Genomic DNA, 20,406 nt, shown 5'->3' with positions numbered 1-20,406 from the left:
TGCGTCATTCAAGACACATTTCAATCAGGAGTTGGGCAGCTTGCAGGTCTAGACACGGTTAAAATGATCTGATCAAAAGGGTAAGTACCTTCACTTTATACTGAGAATAAAGCCCCAGCCCACTTTTAATCAAGCTGTTTTAGACCATATCCACATCTTTCTGGACTGTTTAACTTTGAAATGGATATGAGCCACTGGGTTGAGTAAAAATGTATAAACACTTGGCTAAAGGGTATGTATGCAGCATTTTAAAAAATATATATATATGTAACACAAAAACGCATCAAGATGTGTAAGGGTCACTCAGTTTAGTCATCAGAAAACAGTTGTACAATGTCTTCTGAGGCTCTAGATGACCTTTGTAAAGTCGTGACCCTGGAAATGATAATTTGACAAAATAATCTTAACTCAAGGTCCATATTATAAGTTGGAAAAAAAGACAGCTGAGCCATCTCCATGAGCTGATGGAAGATCACGAGATTTGGTTAAAAGCCCTGGAGGAAGGCAAGCAGTTAGATCCCGAGTTAAAGTCAATCAAAGCCTGATGATGTCAACACAAGTAGGGGTGTGGGCATTTACCAGGCAGGGATGGTGTTACAAAGGAATGCTGTTGACTAATACTAAGGACAAAACATCAAGATATTTCTGCCTCTGCTGCTTCAATTTTTACCATTCTTTTTTCAATATGTCATTTACAACTAAAACTTTATGGAAGTGCAGCCTCTAGTACAATAATCTAAAACAAAGCTTTTGATATGACTATGTTGTGTTAACATTGTATTTAGCAAGAACTTTTTAGTTTACATGGTGACTGCTCTGCTCTTGGGATGCTTTTTGGTACATGACAGGACGTGTGATAACAGTGCAAGCAATACACACTTTTTTTCCCTCCGTTTCACTACCTGGTAATTTTCAACTTGACATTAGCTTGCTTATCCAACATGTATTATTATTTTTCAAGGGCTGTTAGTGGCTCTTATGCTTCAAGCTCTTTAAAACAAATGTGATGCCAGAGAGGGAAACAAGAGATAATATCCTTTTTGCAACACCAGGAGGGGTTTATGAGAAATATATGATCTAATTTTGAGAAAAACTAAATGCTACATATTGGACCTGCGATTTACCATGCAATGCTGGATGTTGTTTACAGCTGATATAACACACTTGGGTGATGGAGTTCATTTCAATAATTGTAACTGTTTAGCACTGACATGTTAAAAGTTGAGGATGTAGGAGGAATTGTTAGAGGAACAGATGGAAAGAACTGAAAAAAATACTACATGTGTATTATCCAATTTGCACAACAGTAGAAGGCATAGACCTTCACCTAAGATGTGTGTGTGTGTGTGTATATATATATACACACACACACACACACACACATCTTAGACAGACAGACATTGTGTGTGTGTATGTATGTATGTGTATGTAACTTTGTTAATCACATTCCTCTTGGTAGAAAATGTATTTGTTTTTTATTATATATATATATATATATATATATACACACACACACATACACACACACACACACATACACACACACACACACACACGCATATCTGATCGTGATATGCTTCATGGTAATCATCTATAAACAGCAGTGATATCGCGTATCTACTGTAGGTCCTGGTGACTGTGCGAGAGCATCATTATCCACAGTCACAGTAAAGAACGCCCTGTTGGATATTAATGCTAAAATATGAAAATTGAGTGTACTGCCCTCTGGACAACCAATATGCACCTAAAAAATTGAAACATGGCTGTGTTTGGCTTTCACACTTAAAAGGCTTTGCATACATATGCAACTCTCTTTGTAACTACCTTGCGGCATTCCACCACTTCAATTTAGGATTCTGGAGAGCTCAGCTGCTGAAAGACAACACTTAGGAGGGGCTTTGAAAATAAACTTCTATATTAATAAAGATCTTCCTTGATTCCCTAGTTTTATCTTATCGATCAAATTAGGCAGCAGGATTCCCCCGAAAAAGATAAGCAACACAGAAGGGCAAGAAAGGATTTAAGAAGACTAGAGCTTTACCATGTGAATGTTTTTCTTATAAAATAATTAATGTTTTTGAATTATTTTGCATCAGTTTATTGTCAGCTTTGAATTGGCAAGAAAAGATTTAGGTCTCAAATGGGCCAGAGACAATTTCCTTTCCACTACACTGCTCTTACTATAAAAGTATAATACCTGATGGCAATCTACAGTATAATCGTGCTATGGATTGTGAATATGATTATAGTAGTGATTCAGATGATAAAACAGCGCCACAGCACTGCAATAGTCATGTTAAACAGGTTCTTACTTCATTTATACAACACTTAGCAAAGCAAGGAAGGCAATGTCTGTAGTAAATAGACATTGTTAACATTGTGTGTTTTAAAAAAATACATGTGTAATTGAAAATAGTATCAAATAGGCTATGATCACTAAACCCAGATTGTGATTAAAACTGCACCATTACCTTTGCACCATGTCTGAACTTAAAAAACAACTTGGGAAAAATAGAGAACTCATATAAATTCTTTGTAAAGCCAAAACAAAGTGTCAACATTTTAAAGGAATGAGCCCAAAGCAGACTGATGAATATTGAAAGTATAGCAATTTCTGACCGAACGAGCAAACTTGTAAATGTTCGTGTTTGGAAAATAAGTTCATCTAATGGGTCTGACAGTCCACGTGCAGCCTATTCACATGCTCACATGCACCACATTGCAGAAAGCAGTGGAGAAGCCAGTACTTTCATTCCACTGACAAGGTGGACTCAGATGTGTTGCTGTGTGTTGCCAAGGACAACAACAACCTGGGAATATCTGTCAGAAAAGTGCCAGAAAATCACAGGCAGCCACCAAACATATGTATCTGTGCTGTGCACTGATGATGAGGAAAACATGGCAGATCATGGCTGATAGGATCCAACCTCTCCATGGAAATCTCTGCATATACAACGGAAGAGGAGCTGCCGGTTCACAGAGACAATTTGTAAAAAGGAAGCCCCATTTCCCTGCAGCCACAAGACTGTGTGACAGCTTGAACCCACATTTTACATCAACAAATTTTACATCTGCTTGAGGGATTTGCAGAACAAACTCAAAATTGTGCGTCTTCAGATGTAATTCTAAAACGTGTATTGATTTTCCATGTAACAAAGCTTGGTAAATATCAGGCTAGTTCCCATGTGAATTAAAGTAAAAGGTAATGTAAAAATAATTAATGGTCATTTAGCACACGTAACTTTGATTAAAGCTGGGGTAGACTAATTATTTCAGAAACATTTTTTGTTATATTTGTTAAAATTATCTTTATATCCAGACAACAATCAATAAAAAAAATGTGACACAAAAATGAAAAAAAAAATCTTGTATCTGTGGCTGTCGCAGGACTGTAATAAACATGGCTGGCCTACCTGCCTGTCTACATCCGTGCATTCACTGCACACTGAAAATGTGTTTTGGGAGAGTGGCTTTGGAGGAAGCGGGTAGGATTTTTTTCAGTTGGATACTTCCAAAATCTAGCTGTCTCTGGCTAGTTGCTTATCCTTGCTATAACCTTTGAGTGCCCCAAAGTAAAGTCATTTTTTAAATTTATATAGCCCACGATCACACATTTGCCTGCACCCCTACTCTCCTGAAATGCTTAATCTAGGGTTGTGGAATGACTCCCCTAAAAAGCCTTTAACAGGGAAAAATGGGAAGTAACCTCAGGACGAGTAACAAAGGAGGGATTCCTCTGCCAGGATGGACAGACATGCAATAAATGTCAAAGAGCTTGCAATCTTCATTTCACCCACAATATGAAGCTATTGAATGAAACAAAGAACACATACACATGTTCCTAGACCAGCTAAAATACTTCTAAAGTAGGGGGTTATCACTAACAATAGGGTTTTCACCTGGTACAGTGATACCAAATGTCAAGACAATTGGGCAGACCTCTTGGCCAGGACCAAAGTGTTAGACAGACCGGCATATAGACCAGGCAGCCAGAGCTGTCATCAAAAGGCCCAACTCCTAGCAATGCACAAGATTCTGCCTCGCTTGTTCACTGCTTTAATATGATCCTTTATTAAAAGTGGATTTCTGTTTCAGAGTTGGACTCAACAACCAGTCAGCCACAGAACCTATAGCAAAATGTCAAGTGAGGGCTGCAAGTTCACCCGAGTCATCATCATAAAATAGATTTGGTAGGTCTAAGGTTAGTTATTTCTTTAGATATACGGTATGTAGTAACTGTTATGATATATATGGTATGGAATATTGTTACTCCTCTCTGAACATTAAAATAAAACAAAAAGGTGATTTATTAATTATTAAACACTTTATGCAATAGGGATCATCAATATTTAGATACATGAAATCTAAACATGAACCAAATAGTTAGTTAGTATCCAATGAAATACGATGGAATTTCGCCATGCATTAATTGAATAAACAACAATTTGGTCATTACTAGTATGATGTCTCAATTGTACAACTTTGTGCACATTACTTTGCATCTCTGTCAGGGAATTCCAATAATTCTCTTTCTGAATTTATGTTAATTTCCCACCCAATTATTTGTAATGATCTCTCCCTCTCTCCCTGTGTCATTGTCTAGTCAAGCCAGGTATTTGAGGTAGCAGTGGAGGTGAGAGACAGGGAGGAACAAGAAGCAGTAGACTACTTGAGTATGTGTATTGTGTGTGTCACAGCCACCTCTGATCACCAGTCCACTGCTCCACTTGTCCACAACACTTACTACTCAGCTTTCTAGTGGTTTGGTGGAATAGTACAGTACACATACTGTATTTAGGTTTACAGGTAGGTGGTGTTCGACCGATTGAGGTGGACCGGTCTGATGCCAGGGCCGATTTTTGACACCCAACCCTGGTGTGTGAACCCTGGTGTGTGTATCCCGTTTCCTAACAGTCAACAATGGTTTCTTTATACCAAGAAGATGATTCTGAACCTCAAAGTAGTTTTAGCTGCTTAAACCTAACAATAGAGGGGGCAGAAACTGCTCATATGGGTTGTTCAGGCAGGAGAACATGCTGTTTTGAATGGGAGATGGTGGAGAAAAAAACCCTACGATTATAGAAATAAACTTAAAGTAACACTACTGTGGTCCAGTCAAAGGTTTTGTTCTATGCACCAGTATCAAGGCTCTGCTGGGAGACAAAATGTTATCTTTCAGCACAACAACCTTTTTCTTTAACCCCACAACAAAAAACACCAAGTTCATCCTGTGTGCTAATGCACAAAGACCAGTGATCTCTTCTATGTAGTTAGGGTTGCAGCTGTTGAAGTTTCAGCAGCAAACCCAGCTCCCAGCTGAGCTGACAGCTGAACACCTGACACACTGTCTAGAGAAGGAGGAAATCTCTCAGGGAACCATTGAGAGGTAACAGACACTCATAGGGTCTATCTCTACATGTTACAATAACTCTGGTCATGTTGCACCAGTCTGTTTCTAATAAGAGTGGAAAGGGGAAACAGTAAAGATAACCCCAGGTTTTTTTCTTGTGGAGGGGGTCAGGATGGAATTTTCATCCAGCCTCTCCTCAAGCTGGAAAGATCATCATACATGAAAGAAAAATAAGTCAGATCAAGTGTTAGATCAAAATGGTGCATTACTCACCATTGCCTATACCCCTCTGCCTTCATAAAGTCACATTAGTCACACATTCGTTATCACTCAACTGCACTGTACATTTGTTATCACTCGACTGTACAATCATTGCTTGTGATTTTCTTTAACCGATTAAAAAAAAGATTTTATTTCAACTTTGGTCTTACTTTTGTAGTTTTGGTATTAATGTCAGTTATGATAACTCTGTACTCAAAGTAAAAGCTGAGATCTGGGATGACAGTGACAGCACAACAACAAAGTCAGGCAGGGCAAGAAATACGAGCGGTCAGACGATCAGGTTGTAAACATTTCGACATTCGAGATGATCTAAACCACTGTCTTTGGAGGCAAAACTTGAAAGTCAATTCACCTGAAATGTTGGTAATAATCCCTCATTCTACAGGAAAACTATGTGTGCATGTATGGTTTGTTTAAACCCATCTCATCTGTCTCATCTCATGTTTCTGTCTTTATCTGACTTGGTTTTTGATAATTACTGTGTTCCCAGATCTTAGCAATTAAATTGATGAGTACAATTATATTATTTCTGGTGTAAATGATGGCTAAAAACACAAAATTACAGTGAGACCCAGGTTGTAAAAACTGAATTATTCTTTAACACAGTATGAATGACTGTAAGCTACAGAGCACCTTGGATCATCAGGCTGGCTGATGAGGCCACAAGTAGCCTGATAAGGAATCATCAGGATGACCAGGTTGTTCCCAGAGTGCTGCAGGGCTCCCTTGAGCCTATCCCTCATCACACCCTCACTGCAGCTCAGTGTCACGGCTCTTTGACTCAACAATGCAGTTCTGGACAGATGCTCTGGCAGCCATGGACCATTACGTCACTTTATCCTGCTTCACCTAGGATGGGGCGGTGCTTTCCATCGAGGCAAAGGTCAGAGAAAAGTACATGTCATGATGCCTCCATCATCCCATCAAAGCTGAATAGTTTCCACCAAGTCAAGTTTACACGACCGTAGAGAAAATATGCGGGATGTTTGATGTCCAAAAATACACAGTAATGGATGTCCTGAATATAAAATGTGACACACAGATATTGATTAAAGAAAAAGAACAATTGGTTCACTAGATTCTACTCACTGCCACTTCTTGAGTGCAAGACTGGAAAAGTTGCTAACACATTAATGAATCAATTTCAACAATGTTACAAAAACTTGTCTGATGAGCCCTTCTGCTTTAAATACATTCCGTATTAACAAAAAACTATCTGTCCTTCTGTTTCTTATCTTTATGACTATTTTTGTCCATTTATGTTTTGGTTATTTTTTCTTTTACATTAGACCTTGTTGTCTTTTAGCTTATTTTATCCTGTTCTGATGTGTCTTTACTGTCATCTTGATTGGTTTTTGTTTTATTAATTCCTTTTGAGGTTTGAATCTTCAATAAGGTCTTTGTCTGTATTTCTGTCATACTTTCTCTTAATCTTTTTTCCTGCACATATAAATAAATGCATATTATACAGACACTCAACAATAAGTAAAACATTTCCCAAGTTTAATGTGTTTGATCTTTCATTGGTTACAGACATATATCCTGCCAGAATCCTACTAGTCCTGCCAGTTCATTTTGCAGGAAAAAACGCCAGCTTCCTCTGAAGGCTGAAAACTCTTTTTGCATTTTTGATAGAAATGTGTACTTTAGATGTTGGATGTCTTAGATGTTGGAGTTAGCAGCCCTGCTCTGGTCTTGGGTAATATGTTGTCTACTAACTCTCCCCTTGTGCCAGCTGCCAAACTGCACTATTGCATCTTTTAAGAGAGCAAAATGTTTGGAGAATAGCCAAATCTGGGACTGGCATCACTATTTAAAGTGAGAAAAATGAAGGTAAAGAAACCCCAAAGGTAAATTCAGCGTTATTAAAGTCTGATCAGCCTCATATACTATTTCTAACATTTGAGAATCACTATTTGGATTTACACTGAATGTTTGGCTAAGATTGTGAAAATCTTTTCTGGAAATGACAGTTTTAAAACACCCAGAACTGAAAAACGCAATTAGGGCCCGTGTCCACCAAAGCGTTTTTTACCAGCTGAAGAAGCCACCTGCTGTTCTGAAAATGCCTAGCTGGGAGCGCTAGGGTGCATTTTGGAGGCGCAGTGTTTTTTTTCCGAGATGCTGTGATTGCTATGATACTTAATTTCCGTGGAGTCAATGTGTTCCAAGTAAGGTAGCCTACTTCATTTTAGTGAATGTAAAAATGTCACCACAAAGTATGTAGGCCTACTTGCTCTGGCCCTTGCTCCGCATGAAGAGAAGGCTGAAACATGAGAGCACAGACTGTCCGTACGTGGGTTCATGAGATTTTGCAGGCGAGGAAACACCTCGGCTAGAACGCACATTGCTTCTTTCAAGATCGGATGTGCTCGGTGCGGTGTTTGTCCCGCCCCTCTTGCACTGTGATTGGACGGCTAGGTAAAAGTTGACAGTGTTTTTCCCAAAGTTGAACATTTTTCAACTTTCTGCGACCGGAAAAAAAACGTTCAGCGCAGAAAAGACCCTCAGTGCCTCGTCACGCTCCAGGCATTTTTACCAGAGAGTAAAAACGTGGCACTCCCATTGGAATGAATTGAAAAAAGACGCTGGTGCCAGAAAAAAAACGCTATAGTGGACACAGGCCCTTAATGGGGATTTTTCTTTGCAATTAACAGAATAACAGTTGTGAGGAACGCCCAATACTGCTGTAGAAGTATTGTTTATCGTAAAAAAGCTGTCATGTTTTACAGAGGTCACAGTTTTGTAGATTAGGAGGTTTCAATCTAGCCTGTCACATTTTTTTTTATTACATCAATATCTCAGCAGAAGCAACTTGTTATTTTAAAGCAAAATGTCTATATTTACACACCTGTGTGGGCACAGTTGTCTGATTAGTCACCACCTGCAGAGATTGCCTAACCAGATTCGGCAGCTCAAAAGCTTCCCTAATTCTTGAAAGTGACAGAGTGGCAGATTAAAATGGTTGATAAACTACTTTCACTCCAAAGCCTCAAAATGTAACCAGTGTCACATACTTACAGTAGGAGTGATCTCCTTATCTGAGACCGATTCATTTAATCTATGGCTCAGTTTGAACTTGTTTAAATACAGCAATCAGTTCTTCACTATTTGGATTTCAACATGTGTATCTTTTGTGGAAACATGTACACAGGGACAGGGAGGGTCAGGATGGCGCGTGGCATTAAAATGTATTTAAGGTTACTGAATTGCCATTGGATAGTGTTTGACCACATGAAACATTGAGGATGGATTGTGATCTGATCTGCCAACCCACCTCCGGAGGTGGTCAGGGACACACTGTGACGACATTGAACACAAGTGTAAATGCAATTATTGCGTCAATGCACATTCGACAACTACGTCAGCGGAAACAGGTCGGCTACTGATTGCAGACTTCTACAAAATAAAACCAGAAGTTTGATGCCTCATTCAGGCCTCATGCATAACTTTGCCCACACAAAGTTATGCATGAACATGCTTAATAAGTGCCGTTTATTGAACGTGCTCATGCGGTGCTGTGAAAGGCAAAACTTAAAGCAATGTTGTAATTTTATCTTAACCTTCAAAATCATTTTGATGGCACACTGACTTTTAATGGGGAGAATGGCGTCTCCGTCATTGCCACTCTGGGCCAGGAGCGCACTATGTATCACTGGAGTCCTGGACATGAAACATATCGCGAGAATGGCATAATGCTTTACAGTATGTTCGGCAACCGAAATTGATTGGCTGAAAATAGCAAAAAAAAAAAAAAAAAACGTCAAAAAAACAAATACATTTTACCGAACAATTACCTTGACATGTGAGAAGGTGATCCACATCTAAATTTGGAATGCACGTGTATTCAAGCCTTTATGGTAAATCCAATGAAAACAGACCAGGTTAGTGACTTTATTCTGTCATTTTCTCTCTTTACAAAGACAAGTGTTGCAGTATGAGAGTCCTACCTGTAGAGAGGCTGTGAAGTCTTTATGTGACTTGATGAATTTAGCGCGAGGATACACGTGACAACGTCACCCGGTTTTCAAAATTAGGTGTCTATACAGTATGGAAATAAGATTAATCGGACTGTATTCATAAAAAGTATAACACATATTACATGTGTCCATTAAAAGTAAATGAACACATGTAATTTACTTTACCGGACCCTTATAGTCTCTCCAAATCCTGTGGGAAATACTGAGTAAAAAGCAATATTGCATAATTTATGCAATGGTAAAAAGAAATTGGCAAAATAAATGGAAAATAAAATGTGAAAAATTTTGTTCAATATTTGGGAAAGTATTGCATTATATTCGGCTTCGGCCAAGAATTTTCATTTCAGTGCATCCCCACTTTACAGCACCACGTCGCACACCAACAAGAGTCTTCAGCAAACTAGCTATAAGAAGAGGCTAGCTCAGTATTCTCAGTATGGTTATCATGGCAGAGGCAAAGAGACAGAAGATGATGTTTGAGTAAGCAAGGAAGAGACCGAACAAGAGTAAATATCGGACTGGCTTTTTTTCGTTAGCAAGAGTTTTGCGAAATAAAAATCTGAGCTTCGACTAGTAAGTAGTATTAGCTGGTTTGCAATGTCAAATGCATATGTAATAGGGGTCTGCAAGCCCGTTGGGTCCTGATGGGGCACACTGCTGATGAGAGAGCAAAACAAGGGTGTATAATGCATGGAGGAAAACAAATCATGGTGGAAAGACGGCTCAGAGACATTTAAGAAAGTTATTATACAGTCTATAGTTATTAGCATTTTTTGAACACCAAGAAGAGGAGGATGTGACGTGCGGTTGTTTGAGCTGGACAGAGTAATCTCGATTGGATCTCAATGTGGACAATGGAGACATATTAATACTAGGTGTAAATGTATTCAGGTTAAAATAGATATAATCTGGATACGAGATGGATTTTAATGGCAGGTGCAATTCCGGCCGATGTGACATTCATGCAGCTTCAGTTAACGTGATTTGAGATCCTCAATTATTGACTCTGGCTCAATGTGACACACCTGGTAAGGATTTTTTCAGTTTACTAGACAGCTTTATAGTAGAGACAGGAGAGAGACGGTGTTGTGATGTGTAAAAACGAAAGCACCAGGATACCCTGAGTGAAGGCCTCAGAACTCTTTACTGTCAGCCTTTTAAATCCAGATGTGTCTTTATCTTGTGCCACTTGTGAATGCTGATTCAAACTTTTCCAGCTAAATATCCAAATCCAAATATTTTTTGTACATTTGGTGCATATTTGTTTACTCTCCCTATAGCAAGAACATCTTGCCTGTGTGCAGACTATATGCAATTAATTATTGGATGCTGAAGGTTAGAGCAAAGAGCTCCTGAAACTCCCTGTTCATCCTAAAGCAACCTTTATTAATACATGAAATACATGATTGCAGTTTACTTCCTATTTTTGTCTTGCTCTTACAAAATAGTTCTCAATAGAGCGGAAATGGAAAATAACCAGAATTAAATTACCATCAACTCGTGTGGGTTTTAGTATGCAAATTACTTATTTTTAAAGCATATAACTTCTCTTTAAAGAACACTTGATGAGGATGATGATGAAAATGAAAATGTGTTCATTAGGTAGTCAGCCATTTCTAAAGGTATGGCTCCTTTTATTTTCCTTTTGCATGATGATGGGGGGGCACGGTTGGATTAACCTGCTAGTGTCCCCAGGCTGCTCGGCTATGATTAACCCCCCATTCCTCCCCCTCTCTGTGCATGCTGTACAGTATTACTCTGCTGGAATATTACACGGCCCCAGGTATGCTGTGTGGTAATATGATTAAACACAATTAATTTAGGAATGCCCCTTGAACATAAGCACAATATAAGCTGACAAAATGAAAATCTTAGCGGTAGATTTTGATATAAAGCCCCTCTTTAAGACCTCAGGATAAGGTAATTCAGTGAGACCCACCTTAAGACCCTTATCACATAAGCTGATATTGTGGCTTAAGTGGTACATTTTCCCAAGCAAAGTAGCAGTTAATGAAATTACCAAAAACTAATTACCACACAGGGAACCTGGGGCTTTTCGGGGCCCAGGAGGGTCTGGGGCCACAAGTCCCTTCCCTGCCTTATGCAGTTGGTAATCCAGTTTTGGGAGGGGATCAGTATGAAGATACATGTGATATTGTTACAGTTTACATTTCAGGCAAGCCAAAGCCTTGAGAAAGAATCAGTCGATTTATCTCTTAATACCAATAAGTGAACAGATGGATTAATGGATATGTTCTCTGATGCAACAACACTGGTTTCCCCGCAATGCTGCACATTTTTGGCATTTATACCATCGGTGCCTAACTTGTCAAGTGTCAAGTTTGCTGAGGTGTGTCCTGTGCATTCAGTCTGTTATATAAATATACTTGAGACCTGAAACCAATTAAATCCTACTGTTTTCTTTTTCTTTGTTTTTAGCTTTTTACCATTGCTTTAAATTAAATATTTACACGGTGAGAAATGAGTAGGTAATTGAGTGAAAAGATAATGAGAGTGAGATTGAACAAGTAAAGGAAGTGGTCTTAAATCTCACGCCTGAGTGATTTGCAGGAACCTCTGTCCACCTGTAAACACACACTTTTTAATGTGTATTTTTCAATTTCCCTATGTTGCTTTTAAACTTTTCTATATTTCCCTGTTGCTTCTATGTTTTATGTAAAGCACTTTGAATTACCTTGTTGCTGAAATGTGCTATACAAATAAACTTGCCTTGCTGACAGATTTATAATCTATTTTATTTATAAATCATAATTTTGTATCAAACATTCTGAGCTATCTTTCAACATACCCCTTGAGGAATGTGACCAAATTCACACTATCCAATACATATGTAAGATCCATTATACATACAGATTCATATACACTACCCCCCTGATTCAACAATGTAAAAAAGGAGAACTACTGAAAGCCTCATGTTGAATCATGCATGCAACATGAGGCTTGTTTTAATATTGTTTGTAGCCCCATCTGGAATACTGATGAAGCAGCATTCTCTAAATAGGTCATCTTAAAGTCACAATCACTTACAATACACTTTTGTCAGCAAAACCATACAGCATCTACACGTTAGCCCTGAAAACATGTTTTAAAATAGAACTGATGAGGCTAAGCTTTGTATGAATCCCATGGCTTTAGCACCTCCGGCTGCAGCACAGAATGTGTCAACCTACTGACTTTAAATTGGAAGTTTGTCTTTCTGATCACGAGGAGATGTTACTTTTGTAACACATGCAACACTGGTACAGTAATAACTACAATTTGTGTTATTACCAATGGTAAATTAAATTATTAAAATATTTATAAACAGATGGTGGAGTCTGGCCAGGAAGGTGGGAACACATTTTTTAATATTTCTATTATTACAATTTTCAAATCTTCATAAGCAAAACATTTATTTTATTTTGTAGGCGATGTCTATGTCAAAAGTCCTGTGCAAGTTCAACAAAAATGTTTTAAAGCTTAAGCAAATTAAACCTACAGCAGACAGCCAGCATCTTTCCAATTACAGACCAGTACATTTTAATGTTCTGACAGGTTTGCATTCCTTATTTTTTTTTTTTTATTATTATCATTTTTTGGTAATGTTTGACTTTATTTGAGAGTCAGCGTACAGAGAGGCAGGAAAGATGGGGAGGGATGTGACATGTAACAAAGGTCCCAAACCAGGAGTTGGACCACGAGGGTTGCAGTTATGTGGTGTGACCCAAAAACAAGGCCACTAGAGCGCATGAGTTTGTATGTTAAGAAATGTTCCCTTAATGAACTCAATGAGGGCTGAACGCCTAAAGTAGGTGGATTCCCTCAATGTATGCTCTGCATGAATGTGAAGTAAATTGTTGAGGCATTGCAATTATATATGTAAAGTCAATGCAAACACACGTGTACTCAAACAGATGAAAATCCGCACTGGGCAATACAAACTAAGGCACACATCTGTGTAAGCTGAATTTGAAAAAAAAAAATGGGTTTATTTTGAGACTTATTCCAGAGATGAGCAGAAAAAAAGAGACCCTGGAAGAAAACAATTGCTAATGAGCTACAGATTACGTCTTGGTACATTGGCTGCTCGGGGCAAATAAAACATTGACTGAACTTAAATGCTGGTGTGTTTGCAATCAAAAATATGATGCAAAACTGAGCTTTGGATTTCTGTAGTCTAAAAGACAGGTTATTTGTCCATAGCTTTTAAAACATATGACCATCACAAAATTATTGATTATGTGCATTTCCTGATCTGACACTATTGGGTTTGGTTAAGTTAAAGCAATTAAAACTGCTTGGCTATGGTTATGGTCATGTCTAAAAGATCACTTCATTGTCAAAGTCAGAACCCTGACTTGGCCCAAACATTTACCCTGACTTCCTCCCTAACAGGTTAAACAATAAACACGTCACGCTACATCTGCCTTTTATTATGGAAGACAACAAAAATCGGCTGGTTAAAGTGAATGAACAAACAACTAATGCTGCTGTTAATCTGTTGAGGACAGAGCCACATGACTTCACCTGAAGAGAGTGCCACAGTCCGTACAGGACAACAAACTCAGTTGCAGCTTACGTCTACAAATGTATAATGTAACAGAACAAATTGATGAATTTTAAATGGTAGCGTTTAAACAATGCCCCCGAACACAAAACAAAAAGCGGCGCAATTTTTCAAATCTAATTAATTATGTAAATTTCTTATCCAGAGCAGGAAGGCATCACCTGGCATGTCCCCCCAAAATGAGCCTTGGTATTACACTGATGTACAGCATATTTTCAAATAAATTAGATTTTTCCCCACTTCATAATGTAACAAGACAATAAGTCATAACCCCTGTGAGCAGCCCTGCAGAGATGGACCAACGGACAGACAAACCAACATATCAAATAACCGTTATCACCATCCTCAAATCCTGCTGCCACAACTTAGTACAACATAAAGAGAAAACTTGCATTGATGGCGTTAATTTCATTGTCATATATCTGTCAAATTTGTTGCATAACAATTTCTTGTCCATTTAGACTGATTCAGTTTGGTTGTCAGATTTAGCAAAGGGCTGAAACGATGACAACATTCACAAATAAAGTGATTTTCTCACCACCGAGACCCATCTCACCCCATCTCAGGCATGCAGTTTATAAGCAACAGAAAATAATATATTTGGGTTTCATGCTGGCTCTAGTGGGTATATTGTAACATATCTACACCATGCTGCTTCCCTATGACAGTGACAGACAGTACTGAGGGCATCATCTCTGAAAGTACCAACCAACCTGAAAGAATCCAGGCTGTCTTTTTATTGAAGGCTGGAGGTTATGTTCAGAGGTCTCTTTCTTTGCTGTCACATTTCATTCACTGATATGCTATCATTCTTAAGTAATACACTGTGACATTTTAATATCTCAAAAAATGACTTTAAATAAAGCTTCTTACACCAGGAAATTGCGCTATTGTCTTTAACTGTGTGTAATGCCACCAGATTCCAATTGGTCTAACATCTGCCCAACCCTTGTTTCGGTGACATTATTGATCATGTCTCCAAATCACATTACCTTCTGTCTACACATTTGCCTTCTTGCCTTGTGGTTTACTGTATATCCTCAATGAAAACTTGGGATAATTTCACAGGAAAATCTCAATGTCATTAGCTTTTTATTTATTTAGTTATTTGTAACAGGAGAAAATAACCAGTCTTTTAATCATTTAATTGACCACTAGAGCATTATAGTGACAGTCATGTATGTTGATGTATGACTGGATTTTATTCAACAGTCTCTGAACATTCATTTCAGTTTCTTACCTTTACCAAATTAACCTTTGAGAGGGGCCCAAGAGGAAACATGAGCTGCTGGTCTCTTATTAAAGAGGTGGTATTATGCTCATTTTCAGGTTCAAAATCTTATTCAGGGGTTGTACCAGAACAGGTTTACATGGTTTAATTTTCAAAAAACACCATATTTTTGTCATACTGCACATTGCTGCAGCTCCTCTTTTCACCCTGTGTTGAAGGCTTCGTTTTAGCTATGGAGTGATACATCTTCCCTCTACATGATCTTTGTTGAGAGTTGCACGTGCGCAGTTCCTAGTTTAGACTACTCGCCAATCAGAAGCAGAGAAGGGCGAGAAGCCGGTAAACACATCTTCGGTTCAGCTGCATATCCTCATACCAGCTCAGCAACATGGACTGGAGCAAGAGTTTCAGAGTGGTGAGTTATTAATCTGAAAGGATAACGGCTGGACTGCAAAAAATCTGTTTTCAGGCAGTTCAGAGCAGAGTTTTCTGTGGGAGATGGGAACTCCCTTTGGGCTGGACTTTGGGCTTTTTCACTTCGCAAACCTGTTACATGCACAAAAAAAGATATATAACTCAATAAAGGAGAGGGGGGAAAAGGCAAAAAGCATAATACCACCTCTTTAACCACTAGTTCCTTCCACTCTCTGCAGAGTGTAGAGTGTTTATAATAGAATTCTATCTGGGCCTTGGTTTACTGGTGGGTTTGATTTAAAACATTAATCATGCACATGCATTGACGGCCCTAAGATCATGTAATATAGCAGGACCCACATTGAGGCCATTATTTTGTCAGGTGCTGTTGTGCTTTACTGGTGCATATTTCAAAACTCATGTTAAATTAAATTAAATTAAATTAGCCTGAAGCTTTGGGATTACTGGACCACCTTAGAAATCTACTATCAATATACACTATAAATATTAAGCCTGTTTACATAAATCTCAATGTCTGTGTGATGCCTTGTTCTGTACCTCATGCAAAATAATACTGAAGTCATAAGCCTGGTGCTGAATGAATAATAAACTAACTTACTATATATCTGTTCTTCACACACAACTTGAACTTTGTTAATACTTCGTCTTTATCTCACAAACTTTAACAAGAGCAATGTTTTTCTAAACAGCAACACTTCCGCCATGTGGCTTTGCCAGGCACTCGGACTGACAAGGCATTTCCAAATATGAGAAATAACAGTATAAGGAATATTACTCCATCCACTCCCATTTTCATTATCTATCCACTTTTTTAATCAGGCGTAGAGGTACTGGTTTTGACTCTAGCTTGCAGCCTAACAAATTAATAAATCAAACAGATACTGTCCTTGCCATCTGTCATTACTGTATGACTACCATGAAACTTAATAGCCCAGGCATTTATTTGCTAAAATCACTGAATTGACCCTGCCTATATTTGGGACTGGTGTCTATATGGGAAAAGCCTTTAATATCTCTTGCACAAAACTGAAATAGGCTACTATGAAACACTTTTTTTATTTCAAACAGAATATTACTTGTATAAAAATTATCCAATAATATCAAATACACATAATTCCTTTGATCCAACTCCGACAGACGGCTTAAGCGCTTTTATTTTGAAGACAGCAATGTAACGAAAACAACATCATGGTGCAGGGTGAGAGAAGTGTGTCAGAAGTTAGCAGAGAGACGGTGATAGACTTCACATGTAAATAATAAAGGAACGGACACATTCGGACTTAACAAGATTCAGAACTTTTTTTCTTTTCATCTCTTGTACATGTACACCGGTAAATCTATTTGAATTAGACTTTGGGGCTTGTTGTTTCTGTTAATGAACGATTGAATTGTGGAGAATGTAACCAATCTAACAATGTGTAGCATGTTATTATTAATTATTAATGTCATTAGTTACAACTGTGCTTTTTCTGCTTATGTGACAGTCAAAATTTCTGCCATTAAAAAGTGCTATTGATGCACCTCGTGTATGTCCCATGGATATGTTTAGAGCAACACAAATGTTTTGACTTAAAAGCAAAAAAAAAGGCAAAAAAACATGCTTGCCTCCTTGCTGCAGTCCTTCTCTCTGCTTGTGCCTCTTCCTCCACTTTCATCCTCCCCCTGCTGTCAGGATGAGTGTCGGCCTCTTTGCTCTCCCAGATGTTAGCTGGCAAGAAGAGGCTGCATGTCTGTCATCAGTCAGGACAAGTGACAGCCACGTCAGCGGCCTGTCACAGCTGCCGTTTCTCAGGTCACTGAAGGTGTCGCCATCAAGCCTCCACGCCTCACCACAATTCCGCGGACTGAACGGAGACCAGAGGAGCTTCTGGTGAAAATGTTTGGGGTGAACCAGGAACCTGATTTTTGTCCACGAGTTGATTTGACAAACTTATACAATTGCTTACAAATCATCTACTCAGATTTATCTCTCTATGTTAAAGGAATAAAACGTTATTGTAATCCAATACACTTTTCTTCAAGGGGGGGGGGGGGGGGGGGGGCTTCTAAGGGGAGGACTGAAGGGAGGTTTGCAGAATCACTCTTCCTTTAAAGCCACAGGATGTAGAACTCCTGTGAAGCTCAGCCAATGCATAACAATTTAAATGTAATTCTCAAATTCCATGCAAAAACTAAAAGATACACACTTAACTTTTAGAGCTAGGGAGGGCAATGTTGGAGAAACCAGTAATAAACAGCTAAATGTTTAAAGTATCCATATTAATATTCTGTGGGCTGTAAACACGTCAGGTGAGGGTCACTGTATAAACCCGTCTTCATGACCTCTCCATTTATCTGTTTAGTACGTGAGTAAAATAGAAGTAAATCTAGTGGCAACACCCTGTCAAACCAAACTGATATTAAAAATTATATTACTATCCGACAAGTATTCAATATTTACTGTTGAAGGGCTGAAGTAGGGCTGTCCCCAACTAAGGATGTACATAGTCGAATCAGAATCGTCAAGTCCAATCTATAGTCGACTGAGAGTCGAATCATGTGTGTTTTTGTGCGCGCCGATTGCGAGCACGGGTGGGGGGGCGAGTGGGGTGTTACACAGGGTAGCTCCGAGCTGCAGTCTCTTTTCATTCAACTTACACTGTAAATTTCCAGTTAAACTAAGGCTTTTTGAAGACCCTCTTCTATCTCTCTCTCTCTCTCTCTCTCACACCTATCATTCAAGGGTCTTGTGCAGACTTTTAAGGTGCATTACTGCTGTCCACAACTGCATGCACGCCGCGGTTCCCCGCGGGTCTATTTCAAGTAGCCCGCTATTTAAAAACGATAAAAATATTCATTATGTGGTTCATCAACGGTGATAAATTATCTGAAAGTCCCGCGAGGCACGGACAACTCAGCACAACACCGTAAAGCTGGGGGTCGTTCTCTTCAGCAAGCGTTCCTCCTCTGCCACTGCACACATACACGCTACACCTACTACACCTACACATGTGCACTGATGACCCAGGGTTAGGGTTACAATTTTCGATTTATTCACGCACTTTAAAAACATTTATTGAAAGTTTTTCTCTTTTTACATGTTTATTTACAGCATTAAACGTTGAAATGTACATTGTAATAGGCTGTATATGAACTTATTGGGAGAAAACTGGTACTTCTATGTAAAATCAGACGTTGAGCACCCCCCATATCGCCAAAATGGCATGATCCTTGTTTCACTGCGATGCTTCGTGTGTGAGATTAACAGTCGAATCAGGCTGCGCCCATCGAAGCATCGAATCTTCAACTATTCGGGGTCAGCCCTAGGCTGAAGTGAATCTATTGCTCAAGTTAAAAATGTATTTGAACTCACACAAATATGTCTTTTCCTGTATTTGCAACACATACTCTAGAGCAGAGGTAACTAATTGGTGGACCGCGGTCCGGATTCGGACCCAGCCGCCATTCTCTCCGGACACGGACCAATATCCGATTTATTATTGAGAATGACTACCTCGTGACAGTTTCTATTTTAACCCGCTCAGCTTTTCTTGCATTTACTGTAGTGATTTAGCGACCCAGGAAACTCACAGACCAATTGCATGTGCTCCAATCGTCTCATGTGATACTGCTAAGCCAATCAAATCTGTGCATTCCGATAATCATTGCGAGTAGAGTCCATGAGTGAGGTGCACCAGACGTTTTGGAAACACAGAGGGAGAAAGGAGACGAAAGAGAAAGATTTCACATGGCTTTTAACCAAGAATGTACAGACTCTTACATGTACATTCTTCCCGCGGGCAGTTCAAAACCGGAATACGTATCTCCAGTCTTAGCTGGTAAGACAAGCCACAGCTCACGTTTCTCACTGAAGAAGAGAAAGTAGGGAAGTGGTATATAAGAGGGAATGAAATAGAAGAGGGGTATTAAAGCTGTTAAGATGTGCTGAGTGTTTATTATAAAATTAGTTGAGACTACACTTTCTTGAATTTTTTCAGAAATTAAGCACTTTATTTTAAGATGCACATTTAAAACACTCATGTTTTCTTAAATGCAGCCTTCAGTTTACTTAAATTTAGAATTTATTATTGGAGAAGTTATTGTTTATTATCCCTTCTGTTTGATGTGAAAACTGACAGTAGCCTAAATATTGTTGAAATATTTGATTCGACAGTCAGTTGTTGACTGAAAACATATGTTGATACAACTATACGTTATGTTACTGAATAATAACCCAAATTAGTCGTTATGATGTTCCGGACCTTTGCTTCGGGAAATTTTTTCTAACTGGACCCGTTTGAATTTAAATTGAATACCCCTGCTCTAGTGTGAATACACCTCTTTGCGTCTTCCTCTCGACTGCAATTGCACTACCTGTAAAATTCGCATTGCATTCAGTTTGAACATGTCTTAAAAATTAAGGTACAACAGGATGTATTTGGCAGCAAATAGAAGCACAATGAGTGGGTTGAATTATATTATTTGACTGAATTGCTTCCACCTTGCAAATGTAGTTACACAAAACCAATTTTTGCTGTGAGATTTATTTGTGAAAGCGCCCTCTAGCTCTGGGAAACGACCA

The 20,406-nt window shown here is 38.7% G+C and overlaps 1 protein-coding gene across 1 annotated transcript in view; it reads right to left on the bottom strand.

The window, feature by feature from the left end:
- tmem132e (transmembrane protein 132E) overlaps positions 1-20,406 on the bottom strand; it is a 356,184-nt gene that overhangs the window by 136,346 nt on the left and 199,432 nt on the right. The window lies entirely within an intron of this gene.

This window comes from Micropterus salmoides, unplaced genomic scaffold (assembly GCF_014851395.1).
Source record: "Micropterus salmoides isolate LMB-PRFRI ecotype aquatic unplaced genomic scaffold, ASM1485139v1 Ms_hic_scaffold_9, whole genome shotgun sequence".
Classification (NCBI taxonomy): Eukaryota; Metazoa; Chordata; class Actinopteri; order Centrarchiformes; family Centrarchidae; genus Micropterus; species Micropterus salmoides.
This window is presented reverse-complemented; position numbering and strand designations above follow the sequence as displayed.